This window comes from Hypanus sabinus, unplaced genomic scaffold (assembly GCF_030144855.1).
Source record: "Hypanus sabinus isolate sHypSab1 unplaced genomic scaffold, sHypSab1.hap1 scaffold_306, whole genome shotgun sequence".
In the NCBI taxonomy this organism is placed as follows: Eukaryota; Metazoa; Chordata; class Chondrichthyes; order Myliobatiformes; family Dasyatidae; genus Hypanus; species Hypanus sabinus.
This window is the reverse complement of record NW_026781218.1, coordinates 283599-292124: the sequence shown is the minus strand read 5'-3', so window position 1 is coordinate 292124 and position 8526 is coordinate 283599. Positions and strand designations below refer to the sequence as shown.

The 8526-nt window shown below is 44.5% G+C and overlaps 1 non-coding gene across 1 annotated transcript; it reads right to left on the bottom strand.

Moving 5' to 3' along the window:
- Positions 1-2396: 2396 nt before the first annotated feature.
- trnai-uau (transfer RNA isoleucine (anticodon UAU)) lies at positions 2397-2490 on the bottom strand. Its single transcript has 2 exons — positions 2453-2490; positions 2397-2432 (listed from the first exon to the last, which is right to left on the bottom strand). It is a non-coding gene; the product is annotated as a tRNA-Ile (tRNA).
- Between the last annotated feature and the right edge of the window lie 6036 nt (positions 2491-8526).

Genomic DNA, 8526 nt, shown 5'->3' with positions numbered 1-8526 from the left:
AGAGTGAGAGGGAGCGAATAGCGTGTGCTCATTTTGCAGCAGAGAGACAGAAAGTCTGTGAGTTGTCTTGGAATCTGAAAGGCGGAACTATGTGATGGACAGTTCGTGTTCACCACTTGGAGATATATACAAGGTCGTTGACTTTTTAATCAGACACACTCCTGAGACACACAGGACACACCACAGGAGACACACGACTCCTGAGGCAAGGAGAACACTGGTGAGCTTTTTGCGCACACGACGATGGTGGGGTTTTTGCTCGCAGTGTGGACAAAGGGGTGGCCGGTGGGGAGATATCGGTGTGTTTAACCCTGGTCTGGGGTTGATAATTCCGCCGCAGAAAACGGCATCCCCTTTTCTGTGGCCACAAGTTGGTAACTTTTAAATAAGTTTCGGAAGGAAGGAGGACGACGTGGAGGATCCGCACCGGCATTGGAAGACAAACCAACACTCTAACTCTCTCTCTCCAACTCTGCTCAAACCAAATTCAGGAACTGAACTGATTACTTACCATCCCACCGTGAGACTGTATCACCCAATCACCTGAGCTGTTGGATGATGCTAAGAGGGATTTACTGTTGAAAATTGTTCGTAAGTTAAAGATTAATGAGACCACTCGCATGAGGAAGACTCAGATACTGCTGAGTCTGAGATATAGAGATATAGCACAGCATTTTCTAGCCAAGGGGACATTTGAAGACGAGGTGTGGGAAATGTTTGCTGAAGGTAAAGTACTCACTAAGACTGAGGTTCACCCTCAGTTAGCAAAACAGAAGTATGTGTGAGATGAAACTAAAACAGCTCGAGGCTGAAGAGGCAGAAAAACAGAGACAGTTCGAGAGGGTGATGTGGGAGCGGCAGGATCAAGCGTCAGGACAGGGTAAGGAGCTGGTGGTACCGTTTAATGTCAGCAAAGAAGCTAAGTTAGTACCACCATTTGATGAAGCTCAGGTCGACCGGTATTTCCTACATTTCGAAAAGGTGGCCCGGAGTCGGAAATGGCCGAGGGATCAGTGGGCTGTCATGTTACAAAGTGTGTTGAAGGGGAAGGCTCAGCAGTCGTATTCTGCCCTGACCCTTGAACAGTCAAAGAATTATGATACAATGAAAGATACAGTGCTTCAAGTCCAAGAGTTGGTTCTGGAGGCGTATAGACCAAAGTTCAGAGATTTAAGAAACTCCGGGAACCAAACTTATGTGGAGTTTGCCCATGAGAAACAGCTGTACTTCAGTCGCTGGTATACCTCGGAAGCGGTAACTGAGTGTTTGGATTGCTTGAGAGAGCTGGTTGTGATTGAAGACTTTAAGAAGTGCGTTCCGATGATGAAAGGGCATACCGAGATGAAAAGGATGCCGCTAACTTGCGGGAGTCTGCTAGGTTAGCAGACGGGGTTGTTTTAACCCACAAGGTTGAATTTACTTTTGGCTGAGAGTTTCCCAGAGAGTAACTGGGAGGATCAGGGAAAACTGGAATTTGAATCTGCGAGTAGTATTGAAAGCCGAGAAGAGGCTGCCGTCCCGATTGCCTGTGAAATACCTGTGAATTTCCAGGGTGTTGAACCTTGTGTTGAAATTCGGTTAAAGTCTGAGGTGTCTTACTTGATTAAAAAGGAATGCAGTATCTTTGAGCCAGATGGACTTGGTTCAGTGAATAAAAGTTTAACCTAGGAGCCAGTGTAAATTGAGGAATCCCAGTTATTTGTGTTGGACGGTGTTCTAAAAGTTGGTGATGTGAATTTTATTGGAAATATGGAGAAATGTGCTGTTTCTGGATTTTTGAATACAGAACTTGGGAAGTTTGGACTGGTTTCGCGACCTTTGCCCCTGCTTGCCGGCCAATGGCCTGTAAATGTATGTGAATATGTATTGAGGCTACGATTAATATCTCTTTTTTTTTCGCAGGTGCCTGAAACAATTCGCCGGTGCAAGTAAATATTGAGTTTAATTGACAACACAACGAACCAAGATGAGGTGTAATTAGAGGGTTTCTGACGCATAGTTTTAGGAAAGGTAGAGATCTTTGCTTCAGCATTTGGTTAATTGAACTAAGAAGACAGGAATGTGGGGGACAATTCTGCCTTAATTCAGCAAAGGAACCATCTGCTCAGACACTTTCAACAACGGGAAGTGAGGCTGCGCGTGTTGAACTAAAGAACCAAACAGGGAGATTGTTTGTAGCCCTGCGAGCACATGCCTTTTAGTGAATGAGGGAGGATCTCTTGCAACGTTTGTAAACTTACACTCTCTTGCTCAGATCACACTCAAAGGTGCATCGATTCGCAGTTAAATACAAATAACAATCTCAGAAGCACATAATCAAATGTAACATTTTAGTGGAATGCTCAGCTTCAGAGACGCTTAGTCACTCGGGCACTGCAAGCATTAAAAATCACGAGTGCTCTAGGTGAGATTCGAACTCACAGCTTCGGCATTTCTCCGCCGCGTACTGACGTATAAGTACCGCGCGCTAACCGATTGCGCCACCAGAGCCCAGTGCTGCAAAGGCACATAAGGAAAGAAAATTTAGGAAAAAATTACAGATATAGAGCCTAAAAACATACAGCACGTGAAAAGGCCATTCGGCACACAATGTATTGCCATACTAGCTAAAAAGCAGATCAAAGGCACTCAAACTCTAATCCCTCCTTCCGACCCTGTCCATATCCCTCAACCTTCCTTACATCCATGTGCATATTGAGTCAGCAAATGTGCACATCAAATACCACCTATAAATTTGCTGATAATGCAAACATTGTTGGTCGAATCTCAGATGGAGTCGAGACAGCGAACGGGGGCGAGATATGTCAACTAGTTGAGTGGTGTCGCAGCGACAACCTTGCAATGAATGTCAGTAAGACGAAAGAGCTCATTGTGTACTTCAGGAAGGAGAGAGATACCAATCCTCACAGAGGGATCCGAAGTGGAGAGAGGGAGCAGTTTTTCAGGTTCCTTGGTGTTAAGATCTCTGAGGACTTAACCTGGTCCCGACATATCGATGCAGTTATGAGGAAGGCAAGACAGCGGCTATCCAGTACTTCATTAGGAGATTAATGAATGAACTCAAAAAACTGCTGGAGAGCATTCTGACAGGCTACAGCATTGTCTGGTATGGTGGGGGGGGGGGGAGGTGTTACTACGATACCGGAAGGGAAGATGGGGAGATGGGGAGCCTTATGATCATGCGGATGTAAGCAGAGAGCTACGGATGGTGGAGAACAAGTGAGCACTCGGTACTCAGTAGGCGAACTTTTCATGAGCAATGGTGGCAGGCGACAATTACAGTCTGAGTATTAAAGGAACAGCGGCATCTCACCATTCTCCGGCGGAAAGCAGAGACGAGACTTGGATGGCAGTGTCGCAAGGACTGGGCGGTGGAACGAACCCAGGTGCTGAAAACTGGCGCGGTGGCCGAGTCGGGAGGCGTTACCGTCGTAGCGAGCGTGGAATGGGTGCCAAGGAACTTTACCCGGAGTCTTGGTTTCAGTACAGAATTCAGAAACGATGCTAGACTTAGAACTGATAGTCCTAAGAGCCATGGGGTGAGGTTACTCGTACACGGGTCGACCAACGAACTGGCAGCTCCTAGTTGTGATCACAGGGTTTTTAAACTGCATTTGCTGATGGAAAGCAGGTGTTTGTAGTTAGTCGAACCTGGAAATGATTGGTAACTAAACGAGGTGATTAAGGCCCAATTCCTGAACCAGGTGCTGGAAGGGACCATGACAGGCAGCCTTTGTTATTTTGGAAAAATGACACTGGAGCTCTTCCTGGTTGGGAACTGATCGGTACTTGAAGTTAATCTTCATCCGCTCTTGAATCTTTCTTTGTACGCTGTTACTCTGTATGTCCAGATGCTGAAAACTTGAATTCTCATTATAGTTGATTTTCTGCTCGCAGTGGTTCAATTTCTCATCCAGATCATGTGAACCTTGACTTACCCTTTGTACTGTAGGTCCCTCCAATAATATATCATCAATGCCGTTACATCTGGGGCACCAAGTGAGAGATTGCTAGTTACCGACCCGCTGGCTAATGGATCATGACATTCAGTCTGCCTTGGTAAATCGCTCCAGTAAGACTGAGAAAATGATCATTTCCAAACTGCACAAGTGTTTCTCATTGATAATCTGCTTCTGAATTCCTCTCCATCAAATTCGCAATATTGACACAGCAGCATATAGTTAGAGGGACAAACAGACAAAAACAGACAGCAGAGGACAGGGAGCCAGACAGACGAATAGATAGATAGATAGATAGATAGAGAGAGAGATAGATAGATAGATAGATAGATAGATAGATAGATAGATAGATAGAAAGAAAGAAAGAAAGAAAGAAAGAAAGAAAGAAAGAAAGAAAGAAAGAAAGATAGATAGATAGAAAGAAAGAAACACAGAGACAGTTATCAGTTTTTGCTCACAGTGTGGATAAAGGGGTGACCGGTGGAACGCTATCGATGTGTTCAACCCTGGCCTGGGTTGAGAGCGTTACCGTGGAAGATTGGCATTCTGCTTCCTGTGGTCACGAGTAGGTGATTTTTAAATAAGTTTCGGGAACAGGAGGACGACGTGGAGGATCGGCATCGCCATTGGAAGACAAACCAACACTCCAACTCTCTCTCTCCAACTCTACTCAAACCAGATTCCAGAACTAAACTGATTACTTACCATCCCACCGTGAGACTGTATCACCCAGTCACCTGAGCTGGGGAAGCTTGGGAACCTTATTCACACACACATATACACACACACACACAGACACACACACAGACACACACACACACACACACACACACACACACACACACACACACACACACACACACACACACACACATATATATAGCCCATTCATGCCAGAGTCGGAAATGGCCGAGGGATCAGAGGGCTGTCATGTTACAAAGTGTGTTGAAGGGAAAGGCTCAGCAGGCGTATTCTGCCCTAACACTTGAACAGTCAAAGAATTATGATACAGTGAAACACGGAGTGCTTAATGTCCATGAGTTGGTTCCGGAGGCATATAAACAAATTTCAGAGATTTAACGAAGTCCGGGAGCCAAACTTATATGGAGTTTGCCCATGAGAAACAGGTGTACCTCAAGGGCTGGTATAGCTCGAAGGGGTAACTGAGGGTTTGGGCAGCTTGAAAGAGCTGGTTGTGACTGAAGACTTTAAGAGGTGTGTTCCCGATGATGTAAGGGCATACCGAGATGGAAAGGATGCCACTACCTTGGTTTACTCCGGATGGGAGTTTCCCAGAGAGTAACTGGGAGGGTCGGGGGAACCTGGAATTTGAAACTGCGACTGGTATTGAAAGCTTAGAAGAGGCAGCTGTCCCGATTGCTGTATTCAGTTTGTTGATGCACCTGTGAATTTCCAGGGTGTTGAACCTTGTGTTAAAACTCAGTTAAGGTCTGAGGTGTCTGACTCGGTTAAAAAGGAATGCAGTATTTTTGAGCCAGATGGACTTGGTTCGGTAAATAAAGGGTTAAACTTGGTGCCAGTGGAAATTGAGGATTTTCAGTTATTTGTGTTAGACGGTGTTCTAAAAGTTGGTGATGAGATGAAAGTTGGTGATGTGAATCTTAATAGAAATATGTAGAAAGAAGCTGTTTCTGAATTTTTGAATAAAGAATTTGGGAAGTTTGGACTGGCTTCGCGACCTTTAATGCTGCTTGCTGGTCAAAGGACTGTAAAAGTCTGTGAAATTCTGTTGAATTTTGTTTTCGCAGTAGGAAGTAAACACCTTCAAGGTTGTGGAGTTGTTTTCTCGATTGCAATGAGAAGAGAAAGGATTGTTTTGGTTTTGAGAGACTTGGTTTTGGTTACTGTAGACACGAGACAAGCTAAAAGTCGAAAGTACAGAATGTATGGGCTGTTTTGAATTTTTCTAATGTAAATGTGGTCTTCGCAAGCTTAGTGATGGTAGTGAGTTTGGTAAATATTAGGCTGGCACCTATCCAGGGTGAAGATTATTCAGCAGTACAGCTAACAAGCGAGCTTGTGTCTGACGACACACGCACAGACACTGATGTGAACCGCACATGCGCAGTGACCCGAAGCATGTCTACAGAAGCTGCTGACGCAGTTCGCAAAGACAGTGCTTTAATTTATGAGAATTTGTCAGAGACTTTTCTGCCTTCCATGTTGCATCAGGATCTGGGTAGTAAGGAGGGTGAGAAAGGTTTGCCCTTGTCCAGGTATGAATTTATAGCGGAACCAAGTCGAGACTCTGAAATTGCTGCGTTGAGGGAGACAGCTCTCACAGGAGAGGAGGTTCAGAGAGAGTCAGTAGGATATTATCTGAAGGATGGGGTGTTAATGAGGAAGTGGAGATCACCTACTGTGCCTGCAAGTGTGGATTGGATCATTGAACATCAAGTTGTGGTCCCGAAAATTTACAGGGCTGAGATTTTAAACATGGCTCATAGTATGCCTTCAGATGGACACCGGAGTGAGGAAGACAGTAAACAGGGTAATGCAGGAATTCTACTGGCCTAATTTAAGGAAGGATGTGGTGAATTTTTGCAGGACTTGCCATACCTGACAGGTTGCGGGAAAACCTAATCAGGTGATCCCACCGTCACCACTTAGACCAATACCTGCTTTTGGTGAATCTTTTTCTAGGGTCATAGTGGATTGTGTTGTCCCATTGCCAAGGACTGCAGCTGGTTATGAGGATTTGTTAACCATCATGTGTGCAATATCTCGGTTCCATGAAGCGGTGCCTCTCTGGAACGTCAAGGCCAAGACTGTGGTAAAAACACATCAAATTTTTCACACTGGTATGTCTACCTAAAGAAATCCAATCTGAAGTAACTTTACTTCGAAAACATTCCAGGGGATAGTTAAATAATTGAGAGCTAAGCGCATTGTGTCACCTTTGACCCTACTCAGAGAGCAATGGTCAGATCAGAATGTGAGTAGGAGCGTTCTTCGTTATGTTTCGGAATTAAGAGACAGACTTAACAAGGCTTGTGACCTTGCAAAGCACAATTTACAGCACTCTCTGTTAAACATGAAACAGTGGTATGACAGAAGAGCGAGGGAGCAGAGATATCGTGCTGGAGAAAGGGTCCTGATGCTGTTCACTCTTCTTACCAAGCGAGATTTAGTGGACCATATGAAATAATTAGGAAAATCGATTCTTTAAATTCTGTTATTAGGACTCCTGACCGGTGAAAGGCTACCCAGCTCGTCCACGCAAATATGATCAAACGTTATCATGACCCGACCCTGCACCAGTGAGTACCTTTATGACAACGGAGGAGATTGTGGTGTCTGGTACTGGGATACCAGAGCTCCATGTAGTCTCCACAAGACTCAGAAATTCTGATGTTTTGAAAAAGCTTGATGGAAAGACTCAGCATTTGCAGGCAAATCAACGAAAACAACTGAAGAGTTTAATTAACAAGTGTAAAGATTTATTCCCTGACATTCCAAGACCATGTATGGCTGCGGTGCATGACGTAATTGTAGATGATCCCATTAAGCAGCACCCTTACACAATGAACCAAGACAAAATATAAAATGGTTGAACAAGAAATTGAACACATGTTAACAGTCGGCATAATTAGGCCATCCACTTCAGACTAGGCGTCACCGTGCGTGATTGTCCCTGCGTCGGATGGGAGTATGAGATTCCATACTGATTGCAGAAAAGTTAAATCAGTAACTAAGGCAGATGCTTATCCCATCCCGAGAGTGAATGACTGTATTGACAGAGTGTGGAAGGCTAAATACCTTACAAAGTTTGACCTGTTGAAAGGTCACTGGTGTGTTCCTTTAACAGAAATGGTTAAAGGAATATCTGCATTTGTGACACCATCTGGAGTGTATGAGTACAATGTTTTACCATTTGGGATGAAATATGCTCCAGGGACTTTCCAAAGGATAATGAATTCAGTGATTCAGGGTTTAGAGAATACAGCGGCTTATATTGATGACTTGGTTGTATGGAATGACAACTGGGAGGAGCATATCACAGCAGTAGAGAAACTGTTTGAACGTCTGTCCAAGGCAAATCTCACTGTAAATCTTGCTAAAAGTGAATTTGGCCATGCCACTATCACGTAGCTTGGCTATGTAGCAGGCCAGGGCCAACTGGCAACTGTGCAGGCCAAGGTTCAGGCTATTGCTGAGGTTCCCGATCCAACGGGCAAGAAACCATTACAGACGTTTTTTTACGAATGGTTGGGTGTTACCGTAAGTTTTGTAAGAAATTCGCAGACGTTGCTCTCCCTCTAACGAAACTCCAGGGGAAGAGCGAAAGATTTGTGTGGAATGACCTCTGCCAAGAGGAATTTGACCACGTGGAAACCATTCTGTGTAATATAAGTGGATTGTAATACACGTCAGCTGTCATTGTTTATTCCATCACTCAAAACTCCCGGAATGACTGGAATGAACGAAAGAAAAGAATGAACGAGTATTCCTCTTTCATAAAGAAGTGTTCTCCATTTCACCTGCCAGAACAAACTCCTTCCCTCAATTTCAGAAGTGAATGTGCTCCGTCAAATGTTACAAAATA